Consider the following 17,753-nt stretch of genomic DNA (forward strand, 5'->3'; position numbering starts at 1 on the left):
CAAAGTCATGGATCGTAAAAAATGATCTGTAATGTGTAAGTGGTGCATATGTTGTTGTCTATTTGGTGTCATTGAAGTGTCTCTCCAGAGTCTTACCAAGCACAACCCTGTAAACCACATTTCCCTCATTTGTGATCGCTTTTTCTTTTCAATATTTGATCAGATTAGAGTTCCTTTGTCGTTTTGTGACCAAAAACAATGTGAACATACTTTTGTATTTTGTATCTTTGTGTTTGGATGTTTGGTTGAACATATTAGTGAGTCACTTGGTGACAGATGTAGACACGATTTACAGTGTACGACTCTTTTAAAGCTATAGGATACAGCCAACTGATAACCTAGCCTACAGGAACAACTGAATGATCATATACCGAATGTGATTGGTCTGATGATGTGTCCGTCAGGAGAAGGTATCCTCCAAACCTCCAGTCTTGTGAATGTAAAACCACACCATTGGATTCTTGTCTCGTATGCCAGGAATACTTTTGTAAAGTGCAGAGTTTTGTGTAAAATAAATTTCAGGTTTATCAATCAAGTGTATGGTCAGTTATTTACATGTACATGTGTCTAAGACTAAGGATTTTGAAATTCTAATTTCAAATATCTATGACACAGTTATGAAAGGTTTAATATATGTCTAATGTTGAGTTATGATGTGTGATCCCTCTCTCCCGTTCCATCTTCACACTACTACGATGTTAGTTAGTTCTCAATTCTCCAAATTTTGCCCCATTAATTTTGATCTGATGAAAAGTGATAGAGAATCAATACTATTTGGTAAGTGATGGATAGAACATATATTAGACTGCAGTGAACAGATTGTCTGAGTGAGTCAAGCCCTCCCCAGCAGCAGGAGAAGGAGTCGCTCACATAACAGAAAATACAAAACATAGTGTTATATGACTGCCTGACTTTATGCCAGTTATTTTCAACCAAAATGTACTGACCCTATTTTTTTTTTAAATAACAATAAAAAAAAATATATGAAAAAAAAAATACAAAAAAACAGAATAGCCCTACAATCCTGGATATCTCTCTGGAAAGAAGCCCTTTCCCTAATTCTGTCTACCTTGTTAGACTGGACATCAGTGAGTAATATACTCGGAAGCGGTAGGTGGTGTGCGTGCCTCCGAAGTCTGACCAGAAGACTGCTCCGTCTGCCTCTTCTCTGGCGGCGTTGTTGTGGGTCAGCCTCTGGAATCAGTTCAAATGCCCTGGGTGGGTGTATGAGTGGAGAAAATTACTCCTCAGCACTTCCACCCCGCTCCCCCATTTGCGGGTAGAAATGTGTTCAACATCCACTGAAGTAGCTAGCAAGTTTACTAGATAGCTACAGTAGTTGCCTTGGTAACCAAACAGACAGTCTTGCCAGTTTAGCTAACCAAACCATCAGTCCTAGCTTGCTGTTGTTATGAAAATTGAATTCATTCATTTTCAATTTGACCTTTGCTTTCAAATGCAGCTCAAACAAAGAACATGTAAGAATGAACTGTAGCCATTGAATTCTACAGTGTTGATATACCTTGTGTTATAGTGAAATAATGCACGCTTCAGAATGCCCGAATATTCAATAATGCCAAGGTATAATTAAATCAAATCAAATGTATTTATAAAGCCCTTCTTACATCAGCTGATATCTCAAAGTGCTATACAGAAACCCAGCCTAAAACCCCAAACAGCAAGCAATTAAGTGATAATGTCCTCGAAGCCAGTGTTTGGAGAATATATTGGTACGGAGGTTGTTTGGCTAGTGACGAAGTCGATGGCCGGAAAACTGTGCCAATATATCTTCCAAACACCGGCTTCGAGGACATTATCACTTTTATAGAACGGGTTACCAACATATTCAAATAATGATTGACATATTTTCATTACAAATGTTGTTTTGATGAATTTATTCATACTATTTCATCCTTCCACAAGATATAGTCCCGACACAAATCTAGGGTTGCTACCCAAGTCGGCTGGTTATTAGTTCGTTCTATTGGTTCGGTCGTTCAGTCTTTTTGTTCTGTATCGATGGACTCGACCCAGTCGTTCAGTCTTTTTGTTCTGTATCTATGGACTCGACCCAGTCGTTCAGTCTTTTTGTTCTGTATCTATGGACTCGACCCAGTCGTTCAGTCTTTTTGTTCTGTATCTATGGACGCGACCCAGTCGTTCAGTCTATTTGTTCTGTATCGATGGACTCGATCCAGTCGTTCAGTCTTTTTGTTCTGTATCTATGGACGCGACCCAGTCGTTCAGTCTTTTTGTTCTGTATCTATGGACATTGTTCGTTCTAAATGTTCCATTGTCATACTGGCTGGCGTCGTTCTTATCCCTTGCTTGCTAGCTAGCCAACTACAGCTAACTTACAGTCACGTCAAACAGTGCAGCCAGAATAACAACAGTAGCTGCATTTGCATTTGTTTAAGCTGTTTTCTAGTGACATTTATTTGGATACATCCATAAAAATGTGCTAATGAGGCGCGAATTCACCTGGCGTAGAAAATGTACTCTCTCCTCAAGACACTGTTGTTCAGAGGAGCTAGCCAACAACACAACTAACACAATCACTTCAAACTGAAGCTGGAAAGACTGCAAACTAGCTGTCAATGTACATTTCTTTGTATATATCCATAAAAAAGGATGCCAGTTGATTGATTGATTTCAACTGGCTAAGAAAAGCTGTCTGTCTGTCTGTCTCGTCCCGACACGTTCATTACTATAGTACAGCTGGAGATAGTACAGCTGGAGATAGTACAGCTGGAGATAGTACAGCTGGAGAGACAGTACAGCTGGAGAGATAGTACAGCTGGAGAGATAGTACAGCTGGAGATAGTACAGCTGGAGATAGTACAGCTGGAGAGACAGTACAGCTGGAGAGATAGTACAGCTGGAGAGATAGTACAGCTGGAGATAGTACAGCTGGAGAGACAGTACAGCTGGAGAGACAGTACAGCTGGAGAGATAGTACAGCTGGAGATAGTACAGCTGGAGATAGTACAGCTGGAGAGACAGTACAGCTGGAGAGATAGTACAGCTGGAGAGATAGTACAGCTGGGGATCGAATTTGAATATTCAATGTTTCAAATGTCGGAGATACAGACAGCAAGGTTTATATAAATCTCCGCAGTTAAAAACTAAATGTTAGTCTAAAAGAAATGTGAGATAATGTCTAGATGCTTTTTATAGTGGAGATCAAGTTTATAAATTGCCTGGCTGGGCTGATGAGACACTGCATTCGGGCAGTCAGATAGAACAGAGTAAATAGTCATTTTAAAGTCATAGATTTAACTGGTGATAACTTGTGGAATAGACACCAATCAGCATTCAGGATTATAACCACCCGTTGTATAAAGGAGACTGTGTCATGCCTGTTCGAAGGATCGGACCAAAATGCAGCGTGTTCGTAGTTCCACATATTATATTTATTGTGAAACTAAATGCAATACACGAAAAATACTTGAATACACAAAAAACAACAAACCGTGACGCAGAGAGGAAAACACACTACTCAAAAGATAATCACCCACAAAACACAAGTGGGACAAACATCAACTTAAATATGGCCTCCAATTAGAGACAATGACAACCGGGTGCCTCTAATTGGAGGTCAAGCCAAACAAAAATCAACCTAGAAATACAAAACTAGAAACTAAACATAGAAATACAAAAACGGACAAACACCCCCCTGTCACACCCTGACCTACTTTACCATAGAAAATAACAACTTACTATGGTCAGGACGTGACAGACTGAGCATTTTAAGCACATTATCAAAGACAGTACAGTAGGAAGAAAAAAACTGATCACGCTTGTAGACAATGTCATGGCGGAGTTGGCTAGCGTAGAAACACGTCATCAGGGTCTAACGGTCGTCTCGTGCCGAACTGAGCATGTGCAGAGCAGACTAAATAAGATAGAATAGGATAATCAGTCGGCTTCCACTCCACTAATGTTTTAAATGTTTTCATTTAAAACCATTTGGAGAAATAATTTCATCTCAGTCGCCCAAGCTTTCCCTCTGACAGGACAATTAACCAGTGGGTATCTCCAGGATTCAATCCGATTGCATGTTATATACTGTAGGCATTGCGGATATTAAAGCTGCAATATGTAACTTTTTTTGGGAGGCGACCCAGTCATGAGACAGTGTAGATGTGGAAACCTATTTCACTTCCTTAAAATTCTCAGAATGAACCTAAGATAACTCAAGAAAACTGTAGTTTATTTTGACGTTTTTGACATGGATGTTTTAGTTGTGCAATTTTACATCTAACTAAGGTGTTTGGTGCAGTATTTCTCAAGTTAAATCATGCGTGACCTGTTTTCTTTTCTTACGTGAACAAAGTCATGTCTGCTGGGCAGGTCTGTCTCAATGATCACATTTACATATGCACAGTATACAGGACAGTAGTTCTTATTCAGGATAAGATGTTTACATGCACCTCTGATGTCACGCTCACGAGTATCCCTGTATCCATGAATAAACAGAACATTCCTAATTTAAATTCATATGGGTTAAATGGAATATTAACTGAAATATGGACACTGACTGTAGGCCAAAAACCTCTCAGGTGTAGCGTAGAATAATTTTATCTCCTGCAGAATAATGCATTTCTTGCAGTAAAATGTTATAACAAAAATGTTAATTTTGTTTTGGGAACAGGAGTGGAGAAATATGATTTATTTATTTCAGCATATCTTGAGAACATGCGAATGTGTGTGTGTAATGTGTTATCTTTGACACTGTTATGCAAGCAGAGAGTATTTAAACCACATAAAATATGCACCCAAAATTATCTGAAGTCACATTTACACGCACACCAATATCCTTAAATTATTCGGGATACACAAGTATTCTGTTTTGAGTTGACAAGTAAAAAAAATCATATCCTGTTTACAATAACCCCCCAAAAAGCTTATATTGTGGTTATGAGAAACCTGGATAAGATGCCTGGGATATGCTAATCTTACACTGGGATATGCTAATCTTACACTGGGATATGCACACGGGGATAGGCTAATCTTACACTGGGATATGCTAATCTTACACTGGGATATGCTGATTTTACACTGGGATATGCTAATCTTACACTGGGATATGCTAATCTTACACTGGGATATGCTAATCTTACACTGGGATGTGCTAATCTTACACTAGGATACACTGGGATATGCTAATCTTACACTGGGATACGCTAATCTTACACTGGGATATGCTAATCTTACACTGGGATATGCTAATCTTACACTGGGATATGCACACGGGGATAGGCTAATCTTACACTGGGATATGCTAATCTTACACTGGGATATGCTGATTTTACACTGGGATATGCTAATCTTACACTGGGATATGCTAATCTTACACTGGGATATGCTAATCTTACACTGGGATATGCTGATCTTACACTGGGATATGCTAATCGTACACTGGGATATGCTAATCTTACACTGGGATATGCTAATCGTACACTGGGATATGCTAATCTTACACTGGGATATTGTAATCTTAGACAGGTACTGTGGCATGTAGACCTAAACATCTTATCCCGTTTACTGTTGTTTTTCTCGGTCTGAGCAGGGTCCGTTTCGCAAGTCTTGGGTATTGTGTGATGATGATAAGTAGTTTTGCTGATAGTCCTTACTGGACCTTACAGCCTACTGGCTACTTTCACCATAATTTAGATACATTTCTGCTTATCATTTTTTACATCTGGTAGGCCATATAATACTTTGACATATGGTAGGCCATATTATAATTTGACATGTGGTAGGCCATATCATAATTTGACATGTGGTAGGCCATATTATAATTTGACATGTGGTAGGCCATATCATAATTTGACATATGGTAGGCCATATTATAATTTGACATATGGTAGGCCATATTATCCTTTGACATATGGTAGACCATATTATAATTTGACATATGGTAGGCCATATTATCATTTGACATATGGTAGGCCATATTATCATTTGACATATGGTAGACCATATTATCATTTCACATATGGTAGGCTATATTATCATTTGACATATGAAATATCCTTCTAGACCTATCTGCTGCCTTTGATACTGTGAACCATCAGATCCTCCTCTCCACCCTCTCCGAGTTGGGCATCTCCGGCGCGGCCCACGCTTGGATTGCGTCCTACCTGACAGGTCGCTCCTACCAGGTGGCGTGGCGAGAATCTGTCTCCGCACCATGCGCTCTCACCACTGGTGTCCCCCAGGGCTCTGTTCTAGGCCCTCTCCTATTCTCGCTATACACCAAGTCACTTGGCTCTGTCATATCCTCACATGGTCTCTCCTATCATTGCTATGCAGACGACACACAATTAATCTTCTCCTTTTCCCCTTCTGATAACCAGGCGGCGAATCGCTTCTCTGCATGTCTGTCAGACATATCAGTGTGGATGACGGATCACCAGCTCAAGCTGAACCTCGGCAAGACGGAGCTGTTCTTCCTCCCGGGGAAGGACTGCCCGTTCCATGATCTCGCCATCACGGTTGACAACTCCCTTGTGTCCTCCTCCCAGAGTGCTAAGAACCTTGGCGTGATCCTGGACAACACCCTGTCGTTCTCCACTAACATCAAGGCGGTGACCCGATCCTGTAGGTTCATGCTCTACAACATTCGCAGAGTACGACCCTGCCTCACACAGGAAGCGGCGCAGGTCCTAATCCAGGCACTTGTCATCTCCCGTCTGGATTACTGCAACTCGCTGTTGGCTGGGCTCCCTGCCTGTGCCATTAAACCCCTACAACTCATCCAGAACGCCGCAGCCCGTCTGGTGTTCAACCTTCCCAAGTTCTCTCACGTCACCCCGCTCCTCCGCTCTCTCCACTGGCTTCCAGTTGAAGCTCGCATCCGCTATAAGACCATGGTGATTGCCTACGGAGCTGTGAAGGGAACGGCACCTCCATACCTTCAGGCTCTGATCAGGCCCTACACCCAAACAAGGGCACTGCGTTCATCCACCACTGGCCTGCTGGCCCCCCTACCTCTGAGGAAGCACAGTTCCCGCTCAGCCCAGTCAAAACTGTTCGCTGCTCTGGCACCCCAATGGTGGAACAAGCTCCCTCACGACGCCAGGACAGCGGAGTCAATCACCACCTTCCGGAGACACCTGAAACCCCACCTCTTTAAGGAATACCTAGGATAGGATAAAGTAATCCTTCTAACCCCCCCCCCTTAAAAGATTTAGATGCACTATTGTAAAGTGGTTGTTCCACTGGATATCATAAGGTGAATGCACCATTTTGTAAGTCGCTCTGGATAAGAGCGTCTGCTAAATGACTTAAATGTAAATGTAAATATGACAGACCATATTATAATTTCACATATGGTAGTCCATATTATAATTTCACATATGGTAGGCCATTTGTTTGTCGACTATTGCTTGATACACACAGCTTCCCTACTGTCATAACTTGTTGCCCCAGAAGACTAAATAAAGTAGTGCTCACCAGAATAATGTCTTACATCAATATAATGAATCTAGTTAACACTTGTAAAGTTGTTTGTTTAGTTTCGGACATGGGAGAAAATAATAATTTCAAAACAGTGGAAAGATTGTTCCCATGCAAAATGTCCAAATGTCATCAGTTTGACCAGTTTGAAGGAAATGAAAAGCAGAAAAACACTATGAAACGTGTATCTGATAAGACTTCAGTTCGTTTTAGGGGAATATTTTATGTGGTTCAAATACTGTCTGCTTGAGTTTCACACACATTCAATTTTTTTCAAGAGATGCTGAAAGAAAGAAACCATATTTCTCCACTCCCAGTAGTGAAACAAAATTAACATTTGTTGTATCATTTTATTGCATGAAATGCATAATTTTGCAGGAGTTCATTTTATAATACTCTACATGTGAGAGGTTATAGTCAGTGTCCATATTTCAGTTAATATTACATTTAACCCATATTAATTTAAATTAGGAATGTTCTGTTTATTCATAGGTACAGGGATACTCGTGAGCGGGATATCAAAGGTGCATGTCTAGCTCGTCCTGAATAAGACGTTAAACGGGATATGAGCTAGGGTCTAGGACTACTATCCAAAATATCGTGCGCATGTAAACGTGGTCAGCTGTCTGTGCCATTGGATAGAGACCAATCAGCAGAGACACAGAGTTTCTCAACCCAGAGGCGCAACATCGCGAGACTTCCGAGAACTCTCGGGAAACAGACCAGGCCAGGGTTTGAGGTTTTGAGAAGTCAATGAGAAAATAATAAAAAAATATATTCCTTAGTTGTTAATTTTCTCGAAATCTACACGCACAACATAGATTCGAGCCAATCTTTTACTTGACTCCAAATTTTTGAAAGTGACAAATTGAAACGTTTTCCTTTTCGTTCAAAAACGACATTATATTGAAGGAGTGCCTTTGAGTTGACAGCCCGCACATGCGTAGTTTGTCGGGAGTCGACCGTTCGATTATGTATGATCTCAGCCAACGTCGCCATAAAATCTCCTGCAAGTGTGATAAGGAATTTCTATTGTAGAAGCAGTTTTAGCCTATTTTCATACTATAATGAGTAACTTTACATGAATATTTAAACTGAATATTGAAGAAGGCTGAGTATGGCATTAGTCATCTAGACTCCTTACTCTGCCTTTTTTTATTTTGCCTTTATTTAACTAGGCAAGTAGGTTGAGAACAAATTATTATTTCCAATAACGGCCTAGGAACAGTGGGTTAACTGCCTTGTTCAGGAGCAGAAAGACAGACTTTCACTTTGGGGACTACGATCTTGCAACCTTTCGGTTACTAGGCCAACGCTCTAACCACTAGGCTACCTGCCGCCCCTCTTGATTGACTACGATCATAATCGAAATAAGCATACATGGATTAAAACATCTGGTTTTCTGAGCAATCTTTCTAATTATTAGGACATGTAAACAGCTTAATCAGCTTCCAGACGTGTATTTGATCTTCGCATCTGCCAGCAGCTGGTAGAGCAAGCCTCTCTACGCACCAGTGAAGTGAGTTCTGAAAAACAGTATGTGTCCGAACTCAGAATAAAAAAGTATTTGAAAAAATAACATGGCCGCTGTGGTAGAACGTTTATTTTGATTGGCGAATTTTCTGCATTTATCAAAAGTCCCATCAGTATCCTGATTTCAGATGTGTCCATGTAGGCCTAAACATAATTATTAGGGAAATCATTCATCTTGCAAAGCAGGTAAACGTTTTTAAACGAACTATTATATTAACCCTGCATGTAACCGTGCTCACTGACTACCACAGCAGTTCACCCCATGTTAGTGGGCAAGTGGACATCTTCAAATCAAAACCCAACCTTTATTTACCCGTTGTGACACATATTTTCCAAACTCCGTTTAAGAGGAGACTGACTTTATGACCAAAATGATCCTATTTACACTTTGTAGCCAACTGTGACACTAGAATCAATGTTTCTGACTCATAGCAATGCCACGTAGACCGTTTTCAAAAGGATTCCTTTGCTTTTTAAAGGCAGTCGCTGTTATACAGGTAATTTCCAATGAAGCAAAACATATGCAGCATTCACCTTTAATGGGATCTCAGCGAACAGGGGAACAATTGCCTTTAAAGCCGTAATGCCTGCAACCCGCTATATGATTGAATCCCAGCCCAGTGTTTTTTTGCCTGCTTTGTGCATAATGCAAACAGAAATTATGCAAAGAATCTCCTGAGATCAATATAGGCTGCTGTGTTTCAGAGGGGAGAGGGATCGTGGAGAAATTGCCACCCCTCTGCGATAGGAGAAGAAGAAAACATTGGAGCGTGCGTCCGTGCGCGCGTGCGTCTCAGTCAGTCACTATTGTTTTGATTATCAATTCAAATTCAAACTCACTGTTGTAAAAAATAACAGCTAACAATGAGGCTTGATAGACTAAGATGTATTTGACCACATTTCATTCACAGATAGAAACACGGTTTGTTGCCATTGTTCAACGGATAACAGTTACTTCAGAAGGTCAGATTCCGTTGATACAATCACAGCGTGGATACAGTCGTGTTCCCACTCAACAGACAATGATGAAAGCTCGTGTTTTTCCTCTAAGTTATTTCTTGGTAAATAATTACTTTTACTACTTTCTCAGTTGTGTTTTATTTTTTTTATTTTTTGTTGGTGTAAACGCGTTAATAACAAATGGTAGGCTACTAGCTAAACATCTGGATTGATACTGAGTTGCATCGTACACGTTAACAGTAGACAACCTCAAAGTAAACCTATCCTGCATATTTATAGATGCTTTACAAGGGATACCGTCAGTATTATAACATTATAAAAAATAAAAACAGGTAAATTGCAGATCATTTTATATACATGGAAATAATCTTACATTACATTCATATTGTCTATTTGTTTTTTTTTATTCATTGTTTATTTTTAATTTAAAAAATTGACATACTTTTTAAGCCAATCACACAACTTTACGACAGTACAGATGAATTGTAGGCCTATACTGTCGTCAATGAAACTGAACCCATATGATAGAATTAACACACATATCTCATGAACATTTGACTATATTTCTGGTTCTTTTTGCTATGAGTTCATATAACAAGAGAATATGGTTTCAAAATCGACATGATGTCTGTATTTGTAAAACACATGATATTGCCACACCACTTGTTTGACTGATCAACTGTGAAAATGATCCCACGTAATCATAACAATAATAATAATAATAATAATAATATTATATAAGATTGCTAGCTGTAGTAGTCTAATAACTACATGACTAAAATAATGATACCTTACTGAATAAAATTAAAACTACAATAACAATCATAATTTAGGTTTAGGGTAGATTCAATCTGTAGCATGGAAGATCATATCTTATAGCACAGTTTAAATTTAAAGGTCATTTCCGATTGAGTTGAAATATGCAGCGTTTACCGTGAATGCTGTTTTCGCAAATGCAATAACGTTGCCTTTAAATTTGAATGGCGCTATAGTGCAGATCTTCCACGTTAAGGATTGAATTTAGGACTTAAAACATATAAATAGTCAGTGGTTTGATAAACATAACTGTTGATTTGAACTTTCTTTGTGTTCTATTTGTTCTGTGTTCCACGTGTGTTACTTGTTCTATCTGTTCTACGTGTTCTACTCATTCTATGTGTTCTATGTGTTCTACGTGTTCTACTCATTCTATGTGTTCTACTTGTTCTATGTGTTCTACATGTTCTACTTGTTCTATGTGTTCTGTGTTCTTCGTGTTCTACTTGTTCTATGTGTTCTGTGTTCTATGTGTTCTACTTGTTCTATGTGTTCTACGTGTACTATGTGTTCTACGTGTTCTACTTGTTCTATGTGTTCTGTGTGTACTACGTGTTCTACTTGTTCTACGTGTTCTACTTGTTCTATGTGTTCTACTTGTTCAATGTGTTCTATGTGTTCTATGTGTTCTACATGCTCTATGTGTTCTACGTGTTCTACTTGTTCTATGTGTTCTATGTGTACTACATGTTCTACTTGTTCTATGTGTTCTACGTGTTCCATGTGTTCAATGTGATCTACTTATTAAATGTGTTCTATGTGTTCTACATGTGCTACTTGTTCAACGTGTTCTATGTGTTCTATGTGTTCTACTTGTTCTACTTGTTCTATGTGTTCTACTTGTTCTACTTGTTCTACTTGTTCTATGTGTTCTGTGTTCTACGTGTTCTACTTGTTCTATGTTCTGTGTTCTACATTTTCTACTTGTTCTACGTGTTCAATGTGTTCTGTGTTCTACGTGTTCTACTTGTTCTATGTTCTGTGTTCTACATTTTCTACTTGTTCTACGTGTTCAATGTGTTCTGTGTTCTATGTTTTCTACTTGTTCTAGGTGTTCTATGTGTTTTATGTGTTGCATAAGAGGCTTGAATGGTCTTGTCTTGTCCTGTTCTGTTGCAGGTCAGGAGACAGCTTGGTGGTCTGTGTGATAGAAAGGGTTAAAGTTCAAAGGTCATAAGTCAGGAGGAGAGTGTTTATATTTCCCTGCTGAGAGAATCAGACAGAGTAAGCAAAAAAAAACACTGATAGTATGTAGGTACAACACTGTGTCTACAGAGTGAGAGTCTGTTACACACAGCTAGTTTAAAACATGAAGAGGAAACATTGTTGAATAGGGTAGTTGACAAGATAACACAATTACAGATGTTTCTATGCAAGGGAGGCTAACACTATAGTTGCAGAGGAAACACCACAAATTAAATAGAACTCAGGCATTATATTGTATCTCAATGGGAAACACTGATGGACTGTTGAATAGGCTAGATAACACAATTATAAATATTTCTATGCAAGGCAACAAAAATATATATTTATATATATATTAGTGAGTGAGAATGAGGAATGTTAGAATAGAGGATATTTTGAGTACATTCATACACAAATCAGGTGACAGATTAACCCAGAGTTCAGAGCAAAGGTTCATCTGCCCAAAATTGTTTGACTCAAAACTATTTGAGTCAAAATGATGGATTAAACTAATGTATTGTCTTTAAACGCAGTTGAATGGATAATATCTCTATTATATAATAATAAGGAACATGTTTGTTTTACTTCTGAAGGTACTTTCCTGATTTCTAAAATGAACCAATGATTGATACATAAATGTGAATAGTCTTTAAATTCATCATCTTTATAAAGCACCAAATAAAATGTTATTCATTTTCACAATACTTTGTTATTTTCATGGTTTTTGCCTTAAAAAAAAAAAATCCAACCATTTATTACTTTATTAAAATTGACATTTCGACCAGATTAAAATATTTAATATTTGAATATTCATTGATTTCGAATGTTTGGTTTCTATAAAAAAAATACCAAAAAATAAAAATCTTCCTTTGAAAAGCGAACCATACGGAACAGGGTATAATATGCAAAATGCGAGGGGTCAGATGGCTCGAGCCGAGCGCCTGACCTTTGATCTTTGACGACCCTTCATTCTTGTCTCCTAATGTCCCGTGCTTGTAAAGAGGTCCTAAAACAGAATGCGCTTCAAAGCGTCATGCTTTGGCTGTTATGTACTTCACTTGTGATCTGATGACTAGTGCAGCCTTGTATGAAAACTGGATCATTAACCTATTCAAGTTGACTGTAGAGTGTTAAAAAAATAATAAGAATGTTTTTGCTTGTTATAAGAAGCTTATAATTTCGCTAGAGTTAACCAAATGGCGCATCTAGTCGTATAGACTATTAATGTTTTATTCGTTTTAAAATTCGCGTTCATTATAACCGAATTGTTTATGTGGCATACTCACAAACCTTTAGGACAGTCACAGACCTAAGCCCTATAGCCTACAACAAAACGTAACATTTGTAAACTACAATATCTAACAAAATACGGGTGATGGATTAGGCCCATGTGTCTCATGTTGAAAGTTGAGGTTATTTGCGTTTTAAAAGGGAGCATTAAAACAAGACAGCAAGCACGTCACAAACTGTTTGTATGCCACCAGATGGTTAGCGCTATTAGCATGCATCCCAAAACATTTCTGACTGACTAACGCGATGTAAGTTGTAGGCCTGATAATAACAACAGGACACATTTTGTACATTTTAGTCATTTAGCAGACGCTCTTATCCATGCTCTACCAACTGAGCCACACGGAACTCGTAATTATAATAGTATTATAACAGATTGATGTGATATTTTAATAATTAAAGACATAATTCTAATATTTATAATCTACACTGAGTGTACAAAACATCCTAATATTGAGCTGTGTCCCCTTTTGCCCCCTGAAAAGCCTCAATTCGTCGGGGCATGGACTCTATAAGGTGTCGAAAGCGTTCCACAGGGATGTTGGCCCATGTTGACTCCGATGCTTCCCACAGTTGTGTCAAGTTGGCTGGATGTCCTTTGGGGTGGTGGACCATTCTTGATACACACAGGAAACTGTTGAGAATGAAAATCCCAGCAGCGTTGCAATTCTTGACACAAACCAGTGCGCCTGGCACCTACTACCATACCATGTTCAAGGGCACTTAAATCTGTTGTCTTGTCCATTCACCCTCTGAAGTGCACACATTCACATATCATGTCTCAGTTGTGTCAAGACTTAAAAATCCTTCTTTAACGTGTCTCCTCCCCTTCATCTACACTGATTGAAGTGGATTTAACAAGGGACATCAATAAGGGATCCTAGCTTTCACCTGGATTCACCTGGTCAGCAGTGGTGTAAAGTACTAAAGTAAAAAATACTTTAAAGTACGACTTTAGTCGTTTTTTTGTACTTTACTTTAATATTTATATTATTGCCAACTTTTACTTTTACTTTACTACATTCCTAAAGAAAGTCGTGTACTTTTTACTCCATACATTTTCCCTGACACCCAAAAGTACTCGTTACATTTTGACATGAAAATGGTCCAAGTCACACGTTCCTATTGCCTCTGATCTGGCAGACTCACTAAAAACAAATGCTTTGTTTTGTAAATTATATTTGACTGTTGGAGTGTACCCCTGGCTATCTGTACATTTAAACAAATTAAAAAAATGTAAACCTTCTGGTTTGTTTAAGGAATTTGAAATGATTTATACGTGTACTTTTACTTTTGATACTTACGTACATTTTAGCAATTACATTTACTTTTCTAAAATAGTTCAAGTAGTATTTTACTGGGTGACTTTCACTTTTACTTGAGTCATTTTCTATTATGGTATCTTTACTTCTACTCAAGTAAGACAATTGAGTACTTTTTCCACCACTGCTGTTCAGTCTATGGCATGGAATGAGCAGGTCTTCTTAATGTTTTGTACACTCAGTGTATTTTAATACTTCAAGTTGCATTAATCCTAATGTAGAATTAATGAATATTATTTTATGGTTTAAGTTAGGATTCATTGGACACACACTTTTAAGATTAGCCTATATGTGATTGAATAGAAATAACTGTGGCCTACTAAATAAAGTTAAACCAAGCCATTCAAATGAAGTAATTTCTCAATTTTCTTTGGTATACAATTTACAATTACTTTAAATTGAAACAAATAGTTTATGAATATCAATTGGTTCTTCACACATTGCGAGCACACGCATTAGGATTAATCACATACTTCTGCATAGCCAATAGAGGGCTGTATGTGCGTATCTCTCGGCCAGTCAGTCAAGTGCTGGCAGCAGTCTATACAGAGCGTCTGTCTACCTCTCTATTTCTCTCTCTCGTCGCCCCGTTCTAAACACAACATTTCAGAGCTGCTAATAACATGTTTATTCCACAGATACGATGACAAAAAAAAACCTTCATTTAACGCAAATGAATGTGGGACACTTACCTAACGGCTTCTGATACAGTGACCATGGGGTAGAGAGGGCTAGGTCATGGACTCACATCGCTAGCTATAGTAGCGTATGAACAGATGCAATGCAAAGCGCCAACTGATTGCCAGTAACGGTATAGATTAGCATGGGCTCTGTAGCACAATGATACTAATCAATACTAGCCTACTGCATTTGCTGAGCAGATGGCAGGAGAGAGAGAGAGAGAGAGAGAGACCAGGACAAAAAAGAAAAGAAAATGAAAGAAGAAAATAAGAATAAAAAAGTCCTGATCGACCCAGAGTTATTCAGGCTTGTCTTTTAGACATTACCTTTCCTTTTTGCTCAGAGGGACTTGCACATAATGTTTTATTAATGATACATATTATTCTGATTTTAGACTTTCAAGATATATTTATGAGAGGGGATTAGATTTGAATTTGCGGCCAACGATATTTTGCAAATATCTCGTTTTCTGACAGATTTGAGTGTGTGTCTCTTACTGTATAGGCCTATAAGATTATATTAGGCTACTTCAAATATACAATTATACAGGTTTTTATATGATAATCGTAATCATTATTAATTTAGCAGAATGTCTTTGGAAAAGTGTGACTTTATGATTGAAAAATAACATCTTTCGCGGTTATTACATTGATATAGACCGAGTCTACAAATGTTACAGGCCTAGCTAACACAAAGAGAGAATGTTACAATAAACTCCAATCAGTTTAGTATTGTGATTTGTAGATTATATACTTTAATGTACAAAGTAGTCACCACACAACCCCATTTTGCTTTGCCCCCCAAAAAAATTGAAAAACAATGTAGGCTAATCGGTCATAGTCTACAAGGGCCAGATATGCCTCCAGTTCAAAAACCATGTTGACTCAAGCCTCATTTTAGAATAGGCTACATTGATTTGTTGACTACTCTAAACCATTTCCAGCAGTAAGTATTTTTGACGCATAGCCTAGATTGGGAGTCCCAACATGGAAAATAATACAAAAATGTCTCTCAAAAGAGATGTGAAAAGCAAAGCAAGCCTAATCATTCGTTCATCATTCTATCATAATATCCTTGGACGGTAATTGTCTCAGTGCAGTGGGTACGCGCGCTGTCCAAACGACCAACATGCGGCGGGGGGAGGGGAGGGGGGGGAGGGGGGGGGGAGCCCCACAGGTAGCCAACAATACGGTTGTTCCCCCAATTTGTGGTCTCGTCTGTTGCCAGCTGAAAGTTTAGGAAGAGACCCATGCTTGAAAGGACCCCCTGCTCCTCTTTTGACAGCTGATCAAAAGAGAAATAGGTCACGCTTTTCAGACTTCTGTCCTTCTTCCTTAATTACAGTGTCTTTAAACAAAAGTAACATCTGCGCAACGTCCAAAGAAAATATCAGCGTCCCGACCCAAAGCAACCGCGGCTTCCCGACAAATCTGTTACTTTTAAAGCTGTTCTGTTCAAACCCGAATGTGACCAATGCTGTTTCTTTGTGATGCTGTTTCTCAATCATTACTGTGTCCTCTAAGTGGAGATATGAAGGAGAGTCTGAGCAGCGGAGTGGCGAAAGAGATTTCTACTTTTCAATTCACATTAAAACCTTGCCTTACCATTAGTTGTGGCTGGCAAAGCCACATTGTTTTTGTCCTCAGGTCAAATTGACGGTAAATAGCACAGTAGCCACTAGCCGGTAAGCACAAACTATTGAACAGTGACATAAACTTTTCTTCTAAAACTTATATTATTATACTATTGAATAATCAAAACCACATTACACTCTTAAATAATGCAACAATTAACAAGCATGTTCAGACAATTAAAGGGATTATTTTCTCGTCTGTCAGCTACACTCTTTAGCTTCAAGACAAAAGCGCAGTTGCTAACAGCATGTCTTCAGCAAGTAACATTAGCCTATAAAAAAAGGAACGATTAACCCTTTCATATGAATATTAAAGTATTGTAGACCTACTGTACAACATTACAACAAACCAGACTTCATTTTTTATCAATATCATGCAAATCATTACATGTGGTAGAGGCTAATTGTAACGGAAAATGTGGGTATAAGTGAATTCACTGCGGATTTGAGTCAGGCTGTTTTATTTGTCAATGTGCTTCAGTCTGATCAACTGCAGCCCACTGATGACAACCACAGGTAGCCTAGAGCAGCCTACTGATGACAACCACAGGTAGCCTAGAGCAGCCTACTGATGACAACCACAGGTAGCCTAGAGCAGCCTACTGATGACAACCACAGGTAGCCTAGAGCAGTCTACTGATGACAACCACAGGTAGCCTAGAGCAGCCTACTGATAACCACAGGTAGCCTAGAGCAGCCTACTGATAACCACAGGTAGCCTAGAGCAGCCTACCAACGACAACCACAGGTAGCCTAGAGCAGCCTACCGACGACAACCACAGGTAGCCTAGAGCAGCCTACTGATAACAACCACAGGTAGCCTAGAGCAGCCTACTGATGACAACCACAGGTAGCCTAGAGCAGCCTAC

General features: G+C 38.8%; 1 long non-coding RNA gene across 1 annotated transcript; it reads right to left on the bottom strand.

Annotated features, from left to right (window-relative positions):
* Positions 1–10,290: 10,290 nt before the first annotated feature.
* Positions 10,291–15,397, bottom strand: LOC123726151 (uncharacterized). The gene is made up of 2 exons (XR_006758469.2): positions 15,263–15,397; positions 10,291–11,913 (listed from the first exon to the last, which is right to left on the bottom strand). It is a non-coding gene; the product is annotated as an uncharacterized LOC123726151 (long non-coding RNA).
* Between the last annotated feature and the right edge of the window lie 2,356 nt (positions 15,398–17,753).

The sequence above is a fragment of the Salmo salar genome, chromosome 13 (assembly GCF_965601325.2).
Source record: "Salmo salar chromosome 13, fSalSal1, whole genome shotgun sequence".
Lineage (NCBI taxonomy): Eukaryota > Metazoa > Chordata > Actinopteri > Salmoniformes > Salmonidae > Salmo > Salmo salar.